This window comes from Rhea pennata, chromosome 3 (genome assembly GCF_028389875.1).
Source record: "Rhea pennata isolate bPtePen1 chromosome 3, bPtePen1.pri, whole genome shotgun sequence".
Taxonomy (NCBI): Eukaryota; Metazoa; Chordata; class Aves; order Rheiformes; family Rheidae; genus Rhea; species Rhea pennata.
Genome location: NC_084665.1, coordinates 54,106,424 through 54,128,953, shown reverse-complemented (window position 1 = coordinate 54,128,953; position 22,530 = coordinate 54,106,424). Strand labels below are relative to the sequence as shown.

Sequence of the window (22,530 nt, the reverse complement as noted above, 5' to 3'; positions counted from 1 at the left end):
AACATCCTGTTTTAGATAAAATGATGGTTTACCAGCTTTCCTTCTCCTTGATAGCAGCTGAAGCTCTGCTCCTCCTGTGGCTGCAATGGTAGTGCTGGGGCATGAACAGCTCAGTGGTGTGGCAAACTGGTGCTGGCAGCCCCAGTGCTGTGGGTCAGGGATTGGTCTGGGCAAGCTGGGGAGCACCTGAACAGGGCTGTGTCCAAGCTAATGAATGAGAGACTGGCTTTTTATGAAGACTTCTCCTTTTAAGAAGACGCTGCCTCTGGCACAATCATTTAAAATCAATGTAAGGATTGTGCCTGAAAAATAATATGAAAACCTCCATGTTTCACGATACCTGCCAGCGTCCAGTAATGGGGTTTTGGAAACATTTGCTCTTTACTTTGTAGTTGTCAGATGCCAAGGTTCATGTTTTCTCCCCAGCATCTCTCCTAGATGTTGCAGATGTGGTCCGGGGCAACAATTTCTAAGTGCTGTTTCTGTCCTTAGTTCTTGCTGTCAGCACTAACACCTAGACTCTAGAACACCAGCATAGCTATTATTTCCGACTCTATTGCTAGTTTTATCCCATTAAATATAACTACAAGCTTGATAGAGTATCAGAGACTCTTCAAAGTTTAGTGTCTCTAAAGTATGATCTTAACAAGATCATTTTGTCAAGGTGCTCTTTTGTGTATGTTCCCATAGTAGGGCATTGGCAAAGAATCGCATCCTACAAAACTTCTACAGTTTCCAATTCCACTTTTATTGTGTGATCAAAACATTTATGTATTAGATTTTACTTGTAACTTGTTCCAAGTTCTATTTCTTCTGTATGGCACTGTATCACCCTACATTCATTTTTTTTTTCAATATGAATAAATTGGACCTTTTCCCAGAACTGAGACTGGGCAGGAGACATACTCAAAGTTGCAGATTGTGCTGTGCATGCCCAAGCTGATGAATATAATGTGAATTACATAAGTGGTTGCGAGGGGTTACAGAGAGGACCCTTCAAGCTTAAAAAGCCCTACAGCAGCAATTTTCTGACACGTCATTGATGGAGAACTGCTTAGGAAGCCAGATCCTTTGTGGCTCATCTTTCCCCTCAGCCCTTACCCTTTACAGTTATTTTGGAGTCTGGCCATACAAAAAGCCAAAAACATGGCATTAGGAAAACAGTTGGGCACAAACACAAGCGTAAATTTTCTTCGATGAAAAGGGTACTCTGTCCTGTTATTCATGCTGCTGCCAGTTGGTGCCCAGGATGGGGCTCCCCCCTGCCCCAGGTCACTGATCCATAACTTGGTTGTAGCTGCACATAATCTCCCACAGCTTGAGATTCTGCTGCCTTCAACTCCTCTTTGCCTTCCTTTTCATTTTCTGGCTTTTTCAATATCCATGTTTACTTGTAGTGAACTTACAGGATGCCAAAGCTTAAAAGTCAGTCTGGGTTTGGAAGAATTTATTTTTTGTGCTTAGTTCCCTGGAAGAGAAGGAAATAAACTAGGAGAAATAAAGAGGCCTCTGGATGCCCAAGGACTCCCAAAGTGTGTGACTGGCATCAGTGCTGCTCATTGCTTGAGGACAGACACCTGCTCTGTGAAGCTCCAGAGGTCCATAGACCAACTGGCAATACACTGACGGGGGCTAAGATTTTAAGGGAGATGGGAGAACTGTGACAGTAAATTGGTTACTATCTACATGTTTGCTTTCATGCAAAATTATATGTAGCATGGAAAGGATGACTTGGGAAGCCAAATGCACTCCTGCTCACTACAGAAAAGTGAGTGAGCAGCTCACAGTGATTTTTAGGTTTATAACAAGGTGAAGAAAGTGTTTCTCCATGAAGTTCATGCTCATGCTGTAACAGTTGCTGCTGCCAGATACTCTGGGGCACCAGAAGTATGAATGTGTTCAGAAGAAAATAGAAAAATTCATGGAAGGCCAGTCCATGAGGGACTGTGAAACACAAATACACAATGACAACCTTTGGCTTAGGAACTGTCTAAGCTGCTGGTGGCTGGGAGTGTAAACTGGGGAAAAGATCACTGTAAACGTGTCTTGCTCTTGTTATGCTCTCCCTAAGCACTACTTTGGGGCTATGTGGGGGGGGGGGGAGGGCTGTCCTATGGGTCTCTTTCTGCTTCAGAGCACCAATAAAGGAAGATTCAGGGGAAAATAGGTCTTTATTTGGGTAAACTTCTGAAGTCAGAACGTGGAGATAAACTGTTTTTTCTTTGCTTCTTCCTTGCCTGTGGAAAGATTAAAGAAAAGACAGATGATGTGCCCAACAGCTAATAGCACGACCCACTAAATAATCCATGTGATTAAATAATAAAAAAACCTAGGTTTAATGCTTATCTCATCACTGGCAATTTTTCAAATGTCATCAGGTTATTTTAAAGAACAGCAGAAAAAGAAGTAATATGGAGAATTTCTGTGGCCTTGTTGCAGCTACACCCCCATCTGAGAATCATACCAATGGTTTCCTAATGTAAAAGCCTGTCATGCCAGGTGGTTTCTAAAGTAACATTGTGTGTGTATTGGCACGTATGGACTTCTGAGCCTTTCCTAGAAACAACCTCCTTATGTTCAGCCCTGCACCACATTAACATCCCTAACACAATCCAAGTCCTGTGGAGCCCCAGACTGTGCAGGAGCAGAAGAATGATGGGGCTCAGCAGTCTATGGATCCATGCCAGCCCTGGAGCAGCTGAGGGTGATGACCGGCACAAACCATCTCCTCAGTGCTGCTGTGTTCATCATGCATGGGGCCATAAAGAAATTCAGCTCCCAGAGTACAGCTCATCCCTGAACAAATGGATACTGCAGATTTTCAGGGGATTGTGTTATGTCTCTACTTGAGTAGTTTTCTATGGGAGCAGCCATGTCACTTCCTAGAGCAACCACTACTGAAAGTCATACCCCAGGGCAAAGCATGAGAGAGCAGAGTGCTAGCAAGAAGCAGCTAGTGTCACTGTCCAGAGCAAAGGTAAGACTGGGCTGTGTTACCAGCTACCTGTACACTGTTTCAGGGACCAGATGGACAATGAGCTGATCACAGGAGAATCTGGATAGCTTCTAGAAGGATCAAATTTGATGCCTGCTTTATTTATTCTTTCTCCTCATTCTCTTTTGTCCCACTCTTTTCCCTCACACTCAATTTTTTACTAGGCCAAAAGTCTTTCAGCTACACATTAGCTGCTATAAATGGGAGCAGATCCCTTGGTACACAGGAAGTTATACCCTAACTGTGGGAATTGCTCCAAAGTATGTAAATTGTTTCAAAAAGAGAAAACACTGAAACCACAGACCACTTTTCTGCAACATTTTTCAAAATTTAAAAATGTGCCTCAGCCAACTTTGTCCTTATTGGATATAAGTGTTTCTGAACGTATCAATGAGCTTTTTTTTGTGCACAGATAAATAAGAGATAGGAGGATTAGCCTGTAAGCACTCTCAGACATGTGCATAACTCAGATGGCAACCATTCACAGTTAGGCTTGGAGAGGTAAGTTTTAGGTAGAGAGGCATGATTGACGGGTCTGTTCCTCAGCTTTGCTTTGCACAGCCATGATAGCCAGCTCAAGGTAGCAGCAGGCCAGCAGTGCTGCCCACGCCTGGCCACGCACCTTGCCGATCTGGACCCTGATCCAGACTCATCAAAATGCCTTTACATCTCAGCCTCCTCCTGCCTTGTCCCCAGGGACTTGCTAGTGATTGCTGGGTGATTGGCTCTCGTGGATGTCATCCTGCCCATCTGGCCTGGATACTGTGGGGCTGCCCTGCTTAGCCCCGTGGTGTCCTAACAGACTGCGTGCTTTCTACTGGTGTGCCTTCCTGCAGAAAGGCTCTGCGCTGCATGAGGTCAGGAGTGCAACTGCCGCCTTCACCTTGCTGGTATTGCCCTGTCTGTGGCAACTGCTCCAGCTGTGACTGGTAAGACTCAGTTAGATATAAAAGCAGTCTCTCAGGGTACATGCTGCTGTACTGAACAGCTCATATCTGGATCAGTGCTTTTCAAATTGCATGCAGACCAGACCTCTGTTCCATCCCTCTCTGTTATTTTTGGCTCCAACATATTTGTGAATCTTCATTAGACCATGCAGTTGAGTTCAGAGCCTGACAAAGCTATCCAAGGATGAGTTAATGATCAGCAATCTACTCTATTTACTTGACTACAACAAAAACCAACAACAGATTCCAACAGATGCGCAATAAATGGCTTTTCTTAAAAAAATTTGCTAATGCAAAGTGGGATGTTCTAATTAGTGAGAAGATGCTTAACACAATACTTGTGCATATTTTCAGTATCTTTAATTGTCTCAGCAGAGTTTTCCCCTTAGTCTTAGGTAGGAGCAAAACCAGACCAATTAAGCCAATCACAGCTTCAAAGAAAGAACAAGAACAGAAATCACAAAAGCAATCTAATGGTCATGTTAGAGTTTAATTCTAATTCACTAATTGTATTTGACATCCAGGTGTTCTAGATAAATGAATTAGGATGCCTCAAAGTTATAACACTTGGCTTTCTATCTATATGGTTCTCATTTCTTTGGAATAATTGCCTGGAAATACATCCTGGCTCATGGGCCCACAGATGGTGTGACTGCCTTTCATTACACACACAGTGGAAAGGAAAGAGATTTTTGTTCTGGCTGTCCAGCTGGTTTGCCATTATCCCTAACAGGGTGATCCTGGCTAGCTACTATCGTATTTTCAGCCAGGTTAGAAAATGTAAGAAAGGTTGGCCGATTTTGTCTTCTACTGATTAGCTTTATACCCTGCTATGAGCAAACTTAGGGCAGATGATCACAAAATCACAGAATGATTGAAGCTGGGAGGGACCTCTGGAGATCATCTAGTCCAGCTCCCCTGCTCAATGACGAGTGTGAACACACTAATCTGAATACATGCAGTAGTGCAGTCTCAAGACAATCATGTTTTTCAGGATGAAAACTCTAGCAGTAGGGCTGGCATGTTGCTCTACCATCCTAAATTGCCATGGGATCCTTGATGGGTTAAGCCCCTGAGTTACACGTAAGAGCAGCCTTTGCAACTCTGTCAGGCACACTACGGATTAAGACCACCTAAGCCCATGGTTTTAGGGATGGCCTTAGGGGCCAAGGGAAAGAAAATTAAAATGACTTTGTGTACTGTTACGTCATACTAGCTGTTGAAACTGCAGTTCTTTTACTCTGTATTTTATTCCATGTCATTCCATCTCCCAGTAAATGGCAATGTTTCCTCAGGAAAATCATCTCATATGATTGAAGACAGGGTGACTTCAATCTGGCTGTATGTGCCCCTGAACAAACTGTTCTCTGCAACTTTTTTTTTGTCAGCTTCCCACCTGCAAGCACTCAAGGTCCGGAATGGACAAGGATCTCAGCTATTTGAATCTAAAGGTCTCAGGGCCTGGATGAGTCCCAGAAGCCATTGTATTTCTTTTCTTCTCTCTCTTTCTCTCTTAAAAAAAAAAAAAAAAAAAAAAAAAAAAAAAAAAAAAAATCCAGTGTTTTTCTTTGTAGCCTTTGGCCATGGGGATAGCATGTGGTTTTTCTGCCTGCTTTCCTCACTGAAGGGTGAATAGAAGACAGTCTCTACTTGTAGAAAGACCTTTAAGGGCTTTAAGAGACCTGACTGAAGAGTAAAGGTGTGAACCAAAAATTTACACAGGTAGAGTGACTTTTGTACAAGGAGGTGAGAGGGACATGTTTAGCTGACCTCAAATCCCTCAACCATGCCTTGGGTAACAACTACAGAACTCAAAGACTTTGTCTCTCAGAAGGCATTCGGCAAGAGCAGGTCCAAATCTGAAAAGCCAACAAACAACACAGAATCTGCTTTGCTGCTGAAAGAGCTAATGGGTGACTTGGGCACAATTTACAAGTATCTACAGAGACTTATCAGGCTTCAGCTTAGATGTATACCCACACAAACACACATATATACATATACATACATACATACATTTTTTTTAAAGGAAGAGAGCAGGAGGGAAGAGCAGGTCTGCAACCTGCCCAGGGGATAGCAGCTTATACACTGCAGGAAGAGTCACCCGCCTTGGGAGGAGGAGACAAATAGCGACCTGGATTTCAAGAAGCCCTGGCCCGTGGCATGCTGAATGTAATCAAAGGAAAACACAGGCAGTGCATGAGGAAAATCTGCAATGGAACAATACTACAAAATGAAATGAGTGAGGAGGAAGAAAGTAAGACAAGAGAAGGCAGTAAGAACTGCACTGTAGAAGATAACCCTATCCTGAAAGTGAGATGTCCTCCTCCTTCTTCCATTACTAATTTCAAGATTCCTGCATCTGTGAGTGCTTGGCTTCTGGTTCATCAAATTGCTTTCAAAGAGGAGAAAGTCTTGAAATGTTTGTCAAACACCCCTGGGAACCTGCTGCCTTAGTGCCCAGTGCCAAAGGGCAGAGGAGCCAGGCCCAGGTGGATGCCTGCTTCCTCCTGCAGTACCTGCTGCACTCTTAGTAGGCTGCCTGAGCAGCTGTTCTCCACCCTCAAAACGTGCATTTTATACACATAAAAATCCTCTGTTGGGGCAGTGCATGAGCCACAGGCTCCTTCCCCTCATTCATAGGCTTGAGTCACCCTCTCACGGACTCTCCCTTTTGCTCTCTTTTCACACCGGTGCTGACGCCTTTCCATCGCCTCCCTTGTTGCTCTGTTTCTGCTAGCATAGCTGTGCTCCAGTTTATGCAAAATGCCATTTCCTGCTTGCAACAAAAGTAAACAGAAGACAGCTACTTTGGTAACTGAAAGCTACTTTTTTTTTTTTTTTTTTTTTTTCAAGATAATCTGTACTTTTACACAGTAGCCAGTATCATCTAATGGCCCCCAGGCTGCAGCACGTTTGTGTTACACCTCTCTCTTGCAATGTGTGCTTTCACACCTGCAAACTCAGATGACTTTGCAAATAAATGAATATCTCAGCGCGGCACTTACAGTCAGTCTCCCAGAAACCCCAGGGGGGCCACAGGGGTTGTTAATCCCAAACTGACCTTGCATGGTGGCTTCAGCTATTTCAACTACTACACAGGGCATTGAATCTCTCCCACATTTAGCTAACACGAGATGCCTCAAGCCTGTGACAGCCTTGCTAACTGATGGCTGACATTCACCCCCGGGCAGGCAGCACCACCTTTACTGATGGTGCCCATGTGGGGTGCCAGATGATTACCTCCGTGCTGTCCCTTCTCATGCCCCTATGTGCACAGCAGCGCTGCTGGATGCAGGGCCCCAGAGCCCAAGATTCCCACTCAAGTGCTTCTCCTGCAAAGCTTGACGGGCCCTTGTATAACCCCTGTAGTCCCAGTTGTTTGAGCAAAATGAACTCTACCCTTTTCATTGCCTGTGGCATTTGTTCCTTTTATTTTGTGGCTCTGTCCTTGTTCCCCCATGAACTGATAGTTGTTTGGCATTGTTATTTCTATGGTTTCAGTGTAATTGTATTCCATAAAGAAAAATGTTGGAAAAGAAAAATATACTCATTGGCCCTTAAGTGACATATTTCTTGGAGACCGTGGCCATGGAAAGCATACTCAGCTTAATAAAAGCTAACTGCCTATTGCTGTAGTTGCCAAACATCTCGCATATATGGCACCAGCACTGTTGATGCGTACAGGCAGAAAGCACTTACTATACTCAGATGGTATTTGTGTCTTGATTTTTTTTCTTTTTAGAATTAGAAAACATGAAGATTTTTGGATGATAGCCCAGAAATATGCACTCAAATCTGGATTCTAGGCCAGACAAAAATTACAGACTTATCATGGCATGCCTTGTGATCTAGCACTCATCTGATCTGATGCCATTTTGAAAATTTAGTTCACCTACCTTTCTCAGACACCTCTTATTAGTTGATATAAATGATAGTGGTGGTGGGTCCGTTCATCCATCAGATCTGTCACTGTAACAAGGTGAACACCACCTGCTATTACATTTGCCATGGCCCACAGGTAGTGACAGCCAACGCGATCCATCATTAATACAAGGATGAACATAGCTGGGAACTCAATAAGAATGGAATCTGGATAAATGTTCCCGCCAGCTCTTCCCATGACTATGATAAACCCCTTGCACAAGACAGAGCTGGTGAACCTAGGCAGAAAACAGAGTGCTACTCAAACTTTTTAGGAGAGAGTTTCTGGAAAGAACAGAAATTTTCAGCTGGTCTGGAGCAAATTAGGCTTAAATCAGTGATGACAATACAGGACACTAAATGAAACATCCTCTGTTTGGGTTACAATAACCTTCCCTTACCAAGTGTACACCAAATTGGACATGTGTTTTCTTATCTGAGGTGTCCTGAACAAATAAAGAAATTAAGGTCTGAGCTTTTCTTCATTTTTATTTTCAGAGTTTAGACTCTGGGAACAAGAGCAACAGAAGGATGGGAGGCTGGAGTGGGTAAGGGGGAGTGTGGTGAGTTCTGCAGTGATATTTTCCTATGGATTAATGGGAGGATCAGGTTTTCATCTGCCAGTTAAGAAGCTGATGAGAAAATAACTTCTCCAAAGTGTTTTCAGAAGAGGAAACATGAACATTTATTTAGACTGTCCTCATGTCTCTGTGTGTGTGTGTGTGTGTGTGTGTGTGTGTGTGTGTGTGTGTGTGTGAGAGAGAGAGAGAGAGAGAGGCTGTTCCATGACATGAAGCAGCATGTTAACAAATAGTAAAGATGCTTGTTGGATTACTGTTGATTGATACTCCTTAAAGGAATAATCTATCCTGTCTGCTGGATAGTATTGCAAGCCCTTTTTTCCCCAAATATAGTCTCTTAGAATCCTAAGCAGTTGAAGAGACAAAAACCCACTTGCCTTTACTATATGGAATTGCAGTGCTTTTGATCACGAAGCTGTGCCATACTTAGTCCTATAAAGTATGTGGTATGGCATATTGCCACTAGTCCCTTGCTCTTAAGTGATTCAGACTAAAACCCTGGGCAGTGGGAATGGAACAACAGAAAAATGCCAGATCTGATCAGGTATCGTATTTGAAATCCTATGCACAACACTAAGTCCAATCTCTGTAAAGAAGCTTCCACACCCAGTTGTGGTCCCCTGACTTCATCTGTTGGGTTTTGTTCTGCTGGGATCTGTAACCCAGACATGCTTACTAGTAGTACAGCAGGAAGAAGAAATTGGGCAGAGTAACAGCAGATTGAAGCCACCTGCAGTGTGGAAGCACGTAAGCCACAGCAGCAAGGATGAGGAGTCCCGCACTAAACGTGAGCTGGAAAACAATTCCCGTGGTCCTCCAATAATATAAGCCAATGAATTCTGTAACTGCAAAGAAAAGTCTTACGAAGCACGATGAAAAAGTTAAATTAGCTTGGTGAGTGGGGAAAGCTTAGCTCCCACCAGCTAAAACACATGGAGCCCCTGAGTTTAGCCAGGCTCTTGCAGCATGATGTACCTGTGGTGATTTGCACTGTAAAGCAGGACATGGCTGAAGCATGGGACTTGCTGTAGGAGCTGGTGGGCATCATCCTTACACTTCAGCCTGCATGTACTTCCAGGAAATGCAGTTTGTTCTGCTTGGATGTGAATCAAAGGCAACCTAGTCATGGTCATTTGGTGGAGCTGAGGTGAGGAGCTATTGATGTATATGCTGTGATATAAATAACAGAAAAAATCCTTACTCTTCCTCCTCCAGAGGTCAACTGGGGACTTCACTCCTGCTTTCAAGGGTGTCAGGCCCTCACTCATCAACACAGGGCAAAAATTGCTTGTTTCCTCTCCCTCCTTCTAGTTAAGAACTGAATAGAGAAAGAAAATAGACTACAGGCACTTGTTTACCTCCATCGCCCTCCTCCTATAAGCTTTAGGAACAGTGTTCCACCCCCCAGTTATGTGAAACAAAACAGCAAAAATCACTTGGGTACAAAGTCTGTGAAACATAAGTGTTAGCTTTTACAGAATGACTTGCTACCTTTCCTGGAAAAGTTTCACATGCTTTTGCAGTGTTTTCAGTTAATTCTTGTCTCTGGACTTTCCACTTAATTTTAGCATGTGACCTTCAGCTATGAACACTCATATCAAAGTCTATAGGCCTGTAACCCCTCAGAGAAACGGCTCAGAAAAGAAAACGAAGTATGGGACACAAACATTGGCTTTTAAACATAAAGGTGCAATTTGGTGATTACTGCCTATTCCTGTTGCACACAGTTTCTTAAAGATTGGATGGGACCAGCTAGGGTAAACCAATAGGTTTTTGTCCAGAAAATGTATCTGCAAGCCACCTTAGCTCAAGGTGTAATCTGTCAGCCAGCCCCGCTTGCTGACCAGTTCTCGTACCAGGTGCGAGGTCATCATCTGCATGTAGCTTAGTGCAAGAGCTGTGAGAATCCCAGAGACAGGCTGATGAAAACAGTAATTAGCAGGCTGAATTTACAGCCAAACATGCAGAGGGGAAGAAAAAAAAAAAGGAAAAATGTTTAGGGGATAACTGCAAAACCCCAGTTGAATATCATTCTCTGAGATAGAGGCTTGCTGGCTGCTATTCCTCATGAGTTACCTGGGATAAAAAAGAAGATTGTTTTCTTCCAGATTTGGTCCCAAATTGTTTCTCAGGTGCATGAAGGCTACAGCTTTATTAGCACCTGAAGAGTGATCTGAAGAGTGAATTACTGATACCCAGTGATGTTTTTAAGGAACCACCCTCCCAAGGCACTACTTTGGCTTTTTCTTCTGTCTCATTCACTCTCTTTTGGACTGCCTTTCCACCCAATGCATCCCTTCTTTGGGGCACAGATCAATAGAGACCGGCTGAGTGGGAGACATCCAAGTTGCCACAGTGTTTCGTTAGAAATGCTGTTTCTGTGGCACTGCTTACAGCATGACACCAACTGCTGGTGTACGTGGTGGCTAGGAATCAGATGCTGGGCCCCAAAAATAAAAGTCAGCAGAAAGGACAGCTTTCTTCTGAGATATGGTCAAAAAGGAGGTGACCCCTCAAGAGGGCTTCAGCATCATTTCTAGCTCCAGCAACTCCTCCTGTGCCTGGCAAAAGGTTTGAAGAGGCTGGAGACTGACTCTGTCCCTTTTCTTTCTTTGCTTGAATATAAGTCTGTATCTGCTCCTCCCATCAGAGTATTTTCCATCTTGATGCAGGCTTAGGGGGCTCCCTCACCCTGTGTTTTCAGATCATCACTCACTTTTGGTCATTGACTTAGCTAATGTCAAGAAACATTTTGATGTTGCTCTTCAACCTATCTTTCAAAGCAACAATAGCTTTTTACTTGAATCTTGTTCAATTGCTATCATCTTTACCTATTTACTCATCAACATTTGTTGTCTATGGAGCTTTTCTCAAAGTGGGTCTTGTGCATCCCTGTTATTTGTTGTTCCCTGCATTACTATGACTCACCAATAATCAGAAAGAAATTGTTTCCAAAAGAAATAAGCTTACTGGAATGCTGGAAAGGCATTTGTTTTCTAGTTGACAGAAATACATATTCCGTTAGTAGTATGATTTATAACCATTAAATTAGTCAATATCCACTAACAAAAACAGCGTCTTAATAAATGCCAGCCAAAATAAGTGTCTTCTGTTCTCCACAATAACATCACCAGATTAGATCACTCTAAGGAATCTAATCTGAGGAAAGCTGTCCTGTCATTATTCTGCATAAGCAGGCATTTTTTGACTTGTCCTAAAGGCCAGCCCAAAAGAGCCTGGACAGACCAACAGAGGACCTGGGAATGCCCTTTCTCAGTGCCCCAGCTCTGAAATGCAGAGGTGCAAATTCTGCATGTTAACAGAGACCTCAGGAGCTGAGTAAGGAAACAGGCAGTGCTGATTTCCATCTATGACTCTGAATGTCAAAGTCAGCACCTGGAAGTGTGCCCAGAGACTAGTCAAGTAGAAGAGTAGGTTTAATCCCTCAGAAGAGTAGCCTGTTTGGAAAGGTTTATGAAACCGCTCCTGAAGCATCTAAAACATTCTCAGGAATTGTCCCAAGTACAGTGAAGTATAAAAATCTACACTATGCAAGAAATTAGTGCTCCTTCTTCACTCTTGTTTTCTAATGAGTGGAGGATGGTTATCTCAAATTCAAGAAATACATTATTCATGGGACTTTTTCACATTTTGGTCACTAAATTTGAGGCTTCTAGGATTGTTCTTGCCCTGAGCACAACTCTCTTCGAGTACGAGATTTTGTTTTGCTCTTGGGTGCTTGCAGTTTCATGCTTGGGTGCTTGCAAGACCGTAGGGAACTGAGGCAGAGTGCCAGTGAGTAGAGCAATTGAAAAACCCTTCATATTATGATGCGTGTGTGCATTAGCCTAACAGCAACAATACCCTATTCTCTCCTGTCTTTTCATGCTTTCCATTGATAAAGATGTGGTAAAAATATTCTTTAGCATTCTGAAACAGAAAGAGAACATTTCAGATATAATTGGCTATACGATTTGGAGTACTGATTTCTTTGGCTCACTTAGCCATTCTCTGCCAAGAGATGCCATTGCTATTTACATTATTGTTTAGTTTGGCTCTGTGCTGAAAAATAATATGAAGAGTGACTACTCTGATGGTTGTGGGATCTGCTTATTGCTGTTCATATCATATCTGGATGAGTAGCTGCTGCATACGCCCTCGTTTGCTCCCATAATCTGTGCATCATTATCCAAGGATCAGTTCTGGGCAAAGTTATGGTATACTTTCAAATCCACTGGAAGACTGGCCAGAAAACAAAATTCTGTTTTAAAAGAAAGTGTGGATGGGGGGTTGACATGTGTTTCTAATGCAAAAAGAAATCAAGATCTTCCAAAATGTGTGTGAAGAAAATCGAGAAAATGGCTTGACTGTGTTAACCTTTTTTCTTCAAATCTGTGCTAGGACTGGAGACTGGATGTTGGATGTTTGCGGTATTGGCTGTAGCCATTTGGATGTTTCAGTTGTGCTTGTCTTTTACCTGTCAGAGTTTTCACCAAAGTTTTAGCTGCGCCCAGTAAGTGGCCAGAAAGCCTTGCTTTGATAAATCAGTATCTTCTGATGAAAAAGTTTAAGTAGGAAGCTTCCAGCATATTCTGATTCAGTCAGCTTACTGACAGGTCACTTTGTCAGTAAGCTAATGATTTATGGAGGATAGGAAAATCACCCATCCAATCTATGTGTAGACAAATTTCTCCATGACAGGTTTGTCCATGTCCATGTACAAGTTGGGTTTGGCTAAGACTGTGGTAGCCATTTTCTCCACAAACGTGGCATGCATGACCTGACTGACTATATGTTTGCATGCAACAAAACATGGAAGTAGAGAACAGCAAGATGAATACCTTCCCATCCTTTACTGTGTGATGCTTTGCAGATAGAATATGGGATGGGGCAGTCCTCCTTCCCATACTGTTTCCACCTTTGCTTGGAGAGGAAAGGACAGCAAAAAAGAGAACTCATAGCAGTCACTGTCCAAAAGAGCTGATTCTTGGGTCTAGCTCAGCACAGGAGGAGAAGGCTATAGGCCATTGGTGCTCTCGTATCTTCTGAGACTACAGCAAAAAAGCATTTCTCCAAGACATGCTGACTCCACAGAAGCAATCCTTCGTATAGAAGGAAGTCTTGTTCACCCCTTGCAACCTTCACAGCTCCAAATTCCAGTCTCAGCCTCTCTTACCATTTTACTGAATGAAGTTTGGTACAAATGCACAGGAAGGTCAGTTACAAAGCATAAAATTTGTGTAGAGTCTAACTAAAAAAAAGTGGGGGTAGATATATGGCACAATGACATTTGTTGTTGGAAAAGAAGAGCTGAAGGACAATAAAATCTAGACCTAGCTATACACAGAGCCAACTGAAAAAAAATGGAGACCAAAGAAAATTTAGGAAAAAAACAACTTTTTCTATTTTTGTATTCTGTATCTGGGAAAAACACTCCTATTTTGAAATTGATTTATAGCCATCTGAATAGAGTTAAAATTAATGTGAAACACATTTATCCCAAAGACAGACAAATTATTTTTGGTGTGTGAGCTAAAATTGTATCTCAGACTCTCAGCTCTGATTACAGTTTGCCACTATAAAAGAAAAGAAAATCTCTTGATTGATAAATGAACAAATTTCATATCAAGATAATGAGAAAATTCAAGTGTAGAGAAAGCCACGATGCTTCCCTGGGTTTCTGGGTCATAACAACCTTTGACTACTAGGGCTTTGGAAGCACAGTCCACCTCATTAACAGTGACTCATGAGTGCTTTGAATCAAGTTTTAAAAGCATTCATTTCCTCTTTCAATCATGAATGTTGTTCAACGATATGCACACATCAAATAACCAGAGGAAATAGTTCCACTCATAACTGTCTACATGCTACATACCTGTCTGCTATGTAGCCAACGGTCATGGAGCCAATAAAAAAAATTCAGCATTCACATACAGCTGAAAGAGATCCAGCTTCTAGGAGTCAACCTGCACACCAGGTTAAATTGCAAGGGCAACTACAGCTAGAAGAACAGGAACACTCAGCACAAACCACAGCGTTTCAAGGGATTGAATGAAACCAGTGAAAAAGCAATTAGATAACAGATTCTGGAAAGGAAAATGTCTTATCCCTTAAAACCAACATCCGTAGTACATGTTACCAGATATTCTCAAACCTTACTGAAAAGTTACACCCTGGAATACGATCACACAATGACACACTAAGAAGAGTGAGAAAGAGAGAAAATCTTTGAATGAACAAACAAAAAAGCTCAGAAAAATCTCAACCCTCTCCTCCCTCATCTATTGGAAATTTGGAGAATGTTTGGGACATCCTTTCACTGCTAGCACCAAGGCCCATTTCTAACCGCTTATTATTGATCCATATAAAAGTGAGCAGCACAGTGTGAGGTGGCGTAGCTGTGAACCTGGCCGGTGGTGGCCTGTGTACACGGTGACTATGAGCAGAGCGGGTCTCCATCCAGGCAGCTTGGACACGCACAGCCATGGCTTTGTCCTGGCAACCACCCTCTGCTTATGGCCACGGACCTGCCAGTGACACCTCTTTCGGTGCTTGGGTGTTGGCTGATGTATGTGGTGGCAGTGGCTGATGGCAGCCAGGCAGTTTGTCAGATACAGCTTTTGCCTGCAGTTGAAGTGGAGTCATCAGTAAAGGTCTGAGCTCCTGCCTAAAGCCTTTATTTGGTGCCCGTGTATGGTAGGGGCAGGGGCCATGCTATAGGCAAGGTCCAGTATCTGTGTACTTGTATTTGTTGCTTTATAGAGCATTAAAGTATGCTCCTGTGATCCCTACCAAAGGGGAGCCTGGAAATGACTGTCCTCTTCCTCCTCAGCACTGGCAAAAGGCCCAGGATATGATTGACTTCTCTCTGCAGTGAACAGACAATCTGTAACTTCCTTCTGATTTACAATTAACACTTTTCCAACCTGGACTAAACAAGGAGAGAGTGATAAACCGATGTTAACTTCTCTAAAGATTACTCTTCCATCTTAGAAATGGGAAAGATGCTTCATTCCTGCTTTGAAGAGCAGGCCTGAAGAGGGATTTGGTACCTGCTGGGAGGCACTCCAATATCGCAGTTTTTTGGACAGACACATGCTTTTAAAAGAGGGTTCCCACATGTAAGGACACGTAGAAAAATCAAAATTCACAGTTGATATAGCCTGCAAAAGCAATCTGTGTCATTATGTGAGCTGAAGGTAACTAAAACCCTGTGTTTGAAAAGAGATGGTGTATCAATGAGTGCACTACATTATTCTTTTAAAAAGTTATTATGAAAATATTCATTCAGATGCAACTAGAATTTGGTCTTTGATTTAGTTCATCTTCTTTTTCTCACTCAGGGAAGCTTATTGCTGCTTCCACAAACAGCTCTGATCGGTTCGCCTGGTTCAGCTGAAGTGGAGGCTGACTGGAAATGTACTTCTCTGCCCCAACCCATCTGTCCCAAGAGCAAGTGAGGTGCAGTTGCTTTGTAATGGTCACAGTAATGAAGCATGGGAATAGCCTGCGTGAGGAAGCTGTGGAGTATCCGTTATCACACTTCTTTGAAAGGGTTGCACAAACATCTTCTAGACATATATAGGTATTTAGGTATAGCTGATATAGATTTGGAATTGGGGGAGAAGTAGAAGAGATCCCTCTTGAAGGATCCTACACTTCAGGTTTCATAATGGCTTTCAGACTTAGTACCAGTTTGTACAATTTTTCACTTTCCAAACTGCTCAAGATAAATTGCTTCCTTGGAAGAAAAGACCATTCCCATTGCTAATTCATTATCTAATAATATAGCCCCCTCCTCTGCCTCTGCCTCTGGTCTATTATAAGTGAATACATACTTGAATTACTATCCATTTGCATTATCCATTTGGATTATTATTCAAATGTGCAATTCCCCAATTTGGCCTAGGGGGTTAGCCTCATTTTGATGATTGATATATTGAATGAAGAGAATAGCTGTTGTCTGACTGATGACAAATTTGCAGTATGATCCTGTCAGGAGGAACAATCATTTTCCTGTTCTTATTCATATAAATCTTTGTTGTAAGTCATTAGTCTTCAGGTTGACTATATTGGAAGTAAGGCTCGGGTTACACACTGAAGGCAAACCTTTAATAATCAAGCAGCTTCCAGCTTCAAGGTGAGCAGGCAATAGTGATTTTGCTGGAGCAAACTGTGTCTTGCCTCAGCCACAGCAGAAGTCCCTGGAGATCCACAGACCCCACCATGCTGGAAGGGGCTGAGAGGGATAGTGCTCCAGTTGCCGAAGAAGCTGGCTAAGATGTCAGTGTAGCTGAGTCCCATTGCGTTCCAGGCCATGTCACATCTCCTGCAGCAACTAGAGAAATGTTTATTTCCTAAATGACGTTTATAAATAGACTTTGATGCTCCTATGGGATAGTTAGGCCTTCAGTTTTTATTTTGTTTTGTATATGATCCATTTGAAGTACCAGAGATTGGGTCTTAGATTACTGCCATTTCAGTTGGTCAGTGCATCTTGTGGATTAGGCAAAAATTCCTTTGTCCAGGGTTTTCCAGTTAACAGGGACTGTAAATATTAGGAAAGTAATGTTGTCCTCTCTCCTGTACATGTATGACTGAAGATCTTTATTTTCAAAATTGCACTGAATATACATGACACTTTATATGCTGCTTTGATAGCAACACAAAGAAGACACAACAGGACAGGATTTTTTGGGGGGGTATTTAGTAGCTAAAGAATAATGTTGTGCCCCAAATAGGAAGAAGGATGCAGGCAAGTCATGGTAGTACGAGCTGGCTCTTCTGAGTCAGAGATGCCCAGACCAAACTGCTGTGGTTCACATGTGGCCCCTCACTCGTAGAGCTGGGAGATTGCTGTGGGGTCTGTGCCAACCCTGGGACTGGATGCAGGGCCTCATGCTGCCTCTTCATGCTCTATGCTCCTGCCCTGCACCCTGGGGAGACTGTAGACGGGGTCTGTCACTGAACTACACCTTTGCCTCAGGATTATTTCACAATTATTTCATATTTGTTCATTAGACAATGCTAAAGTGTAAATGCGTGTGTAAAAAATGAAGAAATATTCAGTCTCTTTTACATAGTAAAATGACTTGTATGTGTTCCCATATTATGGCTGCACAAGATCCTTTCATGTTGTTCTCTATTTGCCTCCCCACTTATACCTCTCCTGCAAAAAATTAGCTTGGGTCAACTAATATAAGTAATGATGGAAGATATTCAGTATAGTGTAGCTGAGCATCAAAAATGTGAATTTGAACAAAAATGGGGGCAAAGAATTTGGCTTTTAAAGAATGTTTCTGTCTGCAAATCTTCTGAAGACAGGTCTTCTTATCCCATTTTCTTAGCCAAATTGAAACAACTTTGTAGCTTTGTAGCTTGGTAACTAGACTCCCTCAGCATGCTGGTGTCACTGAGTTAATTTGTCCTTCAGGAGCACTCAATGACCTTTGAGTTTTAGGAAGCATGAAACTAAATGATGAACTTTGGAGAAAAGCAGAGATGATAGGTAATGTGATATTTTAAAGGGCTATTTAGAACACATCCTACTGTATTACCATGACTGCCATACTTAGGAACTGTCATGGATCAGAAATGAGACTGCTATTTTGGCTATTTTGCAATAAACTTCTTTTACAACAAGGAAAACACAAGACCTTTATGCATTTAAAACTAAACTGCCTACCTATCTCTCTTCAAGTCTGTTTTATGTTAGAAGCAGAATATGGGTGACTCTCAGGGTTAAAGTGAAAAGACCTCACCGCATTAGCAGCCTTTAAACCTTTATACTCAGCCCTTTGATCTGGATCTGCTTTCTGGTGCAGGACATGGCTCAGACTGGCAGCCTCCGGCAAAGGGTCACTGTACTTCTGACAGAAGAACCATATTGTGCTATGGTGGCAAGCTAATGAACAAAAGTGTCAGCCGTGACATATCTACCGTCCATAATCAGTAATCTCTTCAGTTTATAGCAGTAAAGGATTACCTGATGTACTTTAAAACATGTAAGCGTTCCAAGAGCTGTTAGGTGCTCCTGTACTCTGAACCCTCCTCAGCTTAAATGTGTGCTTGCAAGGCTGGGCGAACTGTGCATGAAGTGAGGCCTAAAATGCTGCTCTAAAAAACTGCAGATAAAGATAGATCCAGAAATGGATTACATCTAGAAATGGATTTACATCCAGAAATGAATTACAGATCTAATCTATTAGTAAGAATAATATGTAATAACAATTATAATATATAATTCTTGCTGTCAAACAATAGTCCTGACATCCAAAGATCTGAAGACATCTTCTAGTGAGATTGCTCTTAAAGATAGAGAATTGAAACAGAGAGATCTAAGACTAACTCTTCAGAAATACTAGTTTTCAGGTCTTTGAGGGTTTACACTAAAGTGATTTACTTGAGATGCCTTGGATGGAAATTTCCACAGAGATCTCCTAAGGTGTTCTCTGACCAGCTCTCTTGCATGAATAACTGTTACTGCACTTAATTCCTTCTAGTGAGTCATTCTTTCATCCATGTCATTCAGTAATGATTTTGGTTAGGTGCTTTTGTGTATGTATAGACCTGTGAGTACAACAACAGCATGGATGTTAACAGAGAGCTTTGAGCATGACACTGCCTTACAGAACCACATGCTACCTGAAGAGGAATGTACTATGTTCATAGAAATGCAATCAGAAAACACTGGAAACCTCAAAACACACAGTGAGTTATGCTCCTGCTGGAATTCACTGCCTATGCATTTAGGGTGCAGGCACAAGAAACAGGATGAGCCAGTCTGACTTCTTAGTATGAAGGTCCCATTCCCCATTCCGTTTGCTGAGGCCATTTTTGGCATTCGTTTGTCCCACACTCTGTGTATTGAGCTAATTCACTAAGCAGGCAGAAGCTGAACCTAGCAAATAACTGGATAGTTTTATCCTGCAGTAATAGGTTGTACAGGCTCAGTGCAGGACTGCAGGAAAAGCAGAACCAGCAAAAGGGAAGGGACAGGACCACAGGTTGGAAGCTGCAGGGAGATGGAAGATGGTATGGAGAAAGAAGCAGCAGGATATCTTTCCTGTGCTGATGAGGAGCCTGACTATCTTGTGCAACTGCACCTTTGGCTGGGATTTGTCTTGGCTAACTTCAGCCAGGTAATAGCTGAGCATCTAGTTAAAGTTATTTGTCCAGGCCTGCTCAGCAGTCAATACAGAAGAAGAGGTGTCTCCAGATATATGCAGATATATAGCAGGATTCTATAACGATGGTTAAAAGCAGATATATGCATGTTGTGGGGGTAGCGGGGTAGAATATTAACTCTAGGTTCATTGCAAACAAGTTTATTGAAGATGGCGGTATAGTGTAGTCATAGTAAACGAATATTAATGCACATTTGTTATTGTCCAAGTCTTGGTTTCTTACTTCTCCAGTGAAAGGTTCTCTTAATTCCTGGAGAGTAACCTTGAGAAGTGCCCCAGCTCAAGGGGAGATTCACCACCATGCAGCCCAGTGCTATGCAGGAGAGCTGTATGGGCTCCAGACAGCAGCACTATTTATGGGCACGGAGTTTGACTCATGGTCATGCAATAATCGGTCCTACAATACTAATACAATAATAATACAATATACCATTTTTGCTCATGTGTGCTGGGGGAACTTTTTTGTTGACCTCATGCCATGTTGGGGAAAATATACCTCTTTTTGCTCATCTCATGCTCGTTTCTGGCCTCACCAGTTGCAACCAGTGTAGCCTATTTCCTCCTGGTCAGCACTGGGCACTGTCAGTTGTTTGTAGTCAGCTGGGCCCTGAGATAAGGGCTGAGAGGTAGTTACACTCTGCCACAGTGCGCCCAGACCTGTTGCTAACAGTTGGAACACCAAATAGTGCATGTTTAATATGGATTAGGTGTTGTCACATGAGGACATTTCTGACAAATTAACTAGGGTATAAAGCATTGAGCTCATGGTGGGGCTATGTTATGCCAGTTGTGGATGAACAAGAACACATGAGCTGGCATGAATTCTGCTGAAAGAAAAGTGTCTGACAAAAAGTGCTTAAGCAAATTTGAACCACCAAAATGAGTCTGCAGTGCATCTGTACTTTGTGTCATGGGATCAGAGCTTTCTAGGTCCAGCACTGAAAGCTGCATAGCTCAGAGCTAAGAGCTGACTACAGGGGGAGCCTACACACCTTGCTTTTAGCCTGCTTAAAGTTAGTTGAAAGAACATGTTTGAACCTGGTGTTTATCTACACCGCAAGAACATACTTTATAGCAGGGAAACAACATTTATCTTATGGTTGGCTTACACACTGCTAACACATTTTTCTTAGACGATAATCACACTATGTTTGGCAAGAACCCTCTAGTATGGGGTTATTTGCTTCTAGATCCAGAAGTTGCAGCTTGAGTTCATTTTCTCATTAAACATTAATTATCACTCAGTGTTGTGCAACCTAGGAGTAACTCCCTCGATGCTCAGTACACCGTCCTTGTGCTCTGGCTTTTGCCTTGGCGTAGATCATGATGTGTTCCTAGAGTTTGCTCTCTGAGCATGTCCTTTCCGCAGTCGCTGGGCAGCATGGCTTTTGTGAGGTGCAAGAGCCCCTTGTGCCTCCGGCTCGGTGTTCTCCTGCTGCTGTGCCTGGCATGAGGGGGCCATTTGGGCTCGGTTACTGGTGAGGGGAATAATCCTGCTGCTGGGAGGAAAGTGAGGAGGCCCTGGGGGGCTGCTGTGGGGAGTGAGGAGCTCCAGCGTGCTGTCGTGGCCACTTGGCTCGCTGCTAAACCATGCCATGGTCCTGCTCCTTTTCTCGGTCTTACCAAGGAGACATCAAGGTCACCCAGCAGTGCACCTGGGGTTTGCACAGCTGCTCTTATCAGGGAGGGCGGTGACAGCAAATTACCAAGGGGAGCAAAGGTGTTCAGGCAGTGTTGCACAGCCTGGAGGGTGTGCTTGGCACTTCAGGGAAAACACGTGGGTTATGTTAACATCTGTCAGAGCTTTTTCTCCAGCCCAGGTTTGCCGCCCGTCCACTCAGCTCACAAAACTCTTTGTAGAGCTGTTTGGAGTGAGTGAATATGTCCAGCCTCTGAGCTGAGGCCAGACCTAGACACATAGGGCCTTTCCTGCCACCAGGGTGGGTCATGCACAATTATTCTTGTATTTCAGCCTAGGCAGCAGTTTCATCCAGCAATGTGACTAGGGAGCACACAGGTTACAGTGCTTCAGTTTGCTTGTGAACAGTCATTTATGAACAAGCCCCATCCCCAAAGGACTTGCAGTCTAAGTTGTAGGTATGATGTTTCTTTTGTGTAGGTGAACTACTAATACCTGCTCTAAGTGCAGTAGGATCTGACATGAGACAAGCAGCTCAAACAGTACAAGTACAGTACAAAACTAGATCCTGCATGAGGGACTTGATAAACAAGGGAGGATGGAGTGAGCCTGGAGATGGAGGCTATAGTATAATACGTTTTTACCAGTGGAGAAAGTAACTTGCACAAGCTGTGCAATCAAGAACAGCCTACTGAGTAACAGCACCCTTAGTTACACAACAAGGAATGAGATTGCAAGCATTTAATTATGCTGCAAGATCTTGGGGAATGAATGCTTAAATAATTCCTTGACAGTACATATTAATCATGTACTTATGTGCTCTGCTGGATAGCTCAGTTGGGAGAGCATCAGACTTTTAATCTGAGGGTCCAGTGTTCAAGCTCCTGTTCAGGCAACAGTCTTGCTGTTTACTCAGTGTCTTCCCTGTTGCTCAACAAGTGGCACCGCAAACCTTGGCAATAGCAGGTGGATCCTTAGAGCCATAAACAGGCTTTCTGGGGTAGAGGGATAGTATAGTGGTTATCACATCTGCTTTACATGCTGAAAGTCCTGGATTCAAGCCCCAGTAGAACCAGCACCAGGAAATCTTTGGGAGGCTGGACTAGATGATCTCCAGAGCTCCCTTCCAACCTTACTGTTTCTGTGATATCTGCTCAGCCAGGGTATCAGGGCTGTATGGCAGGATGTCAGGTGAGGGGTGCCCCCAGGCACTTCACCTCTAACTCAAGACAGGAGTAGAATGGGCAGTGTGGGGGGT

General features: G+C 43.0%; 1 long non-coding RNA gene and 1 other non-coding gene across 2 annotated transcripts in view; one reads left to right on the top strand and one right to left on the bottom strand.

Moving 5' to 3' along the window:
* Positions 1-2,152: 2,152 nt before the first annotated feature.
* Positions 2,153-22,530, bottom strand: part of LOC134138529 (uncharacterized) — a 39,115-nt gene continuing 18,737 nt past the window's right edge. Inside the window, exon 2 of the long non-coding RNA XR_009957918.1 lies at positions 2,153-2,237. This is a non-coding gene — a long non-coding RNA (uncharacterized LOC134138529). The remainder of the gene's footprint in view (positions 2,238-22,530) is intronic.
* On the top strand, positions 22,095-22,168 carry TRNAK-UUU (transfer RNA lysine (anticodon UUU)). The gene has a single exon. It is a non-coding gene; the product is annotated as a tRNA-Lys (tRNA).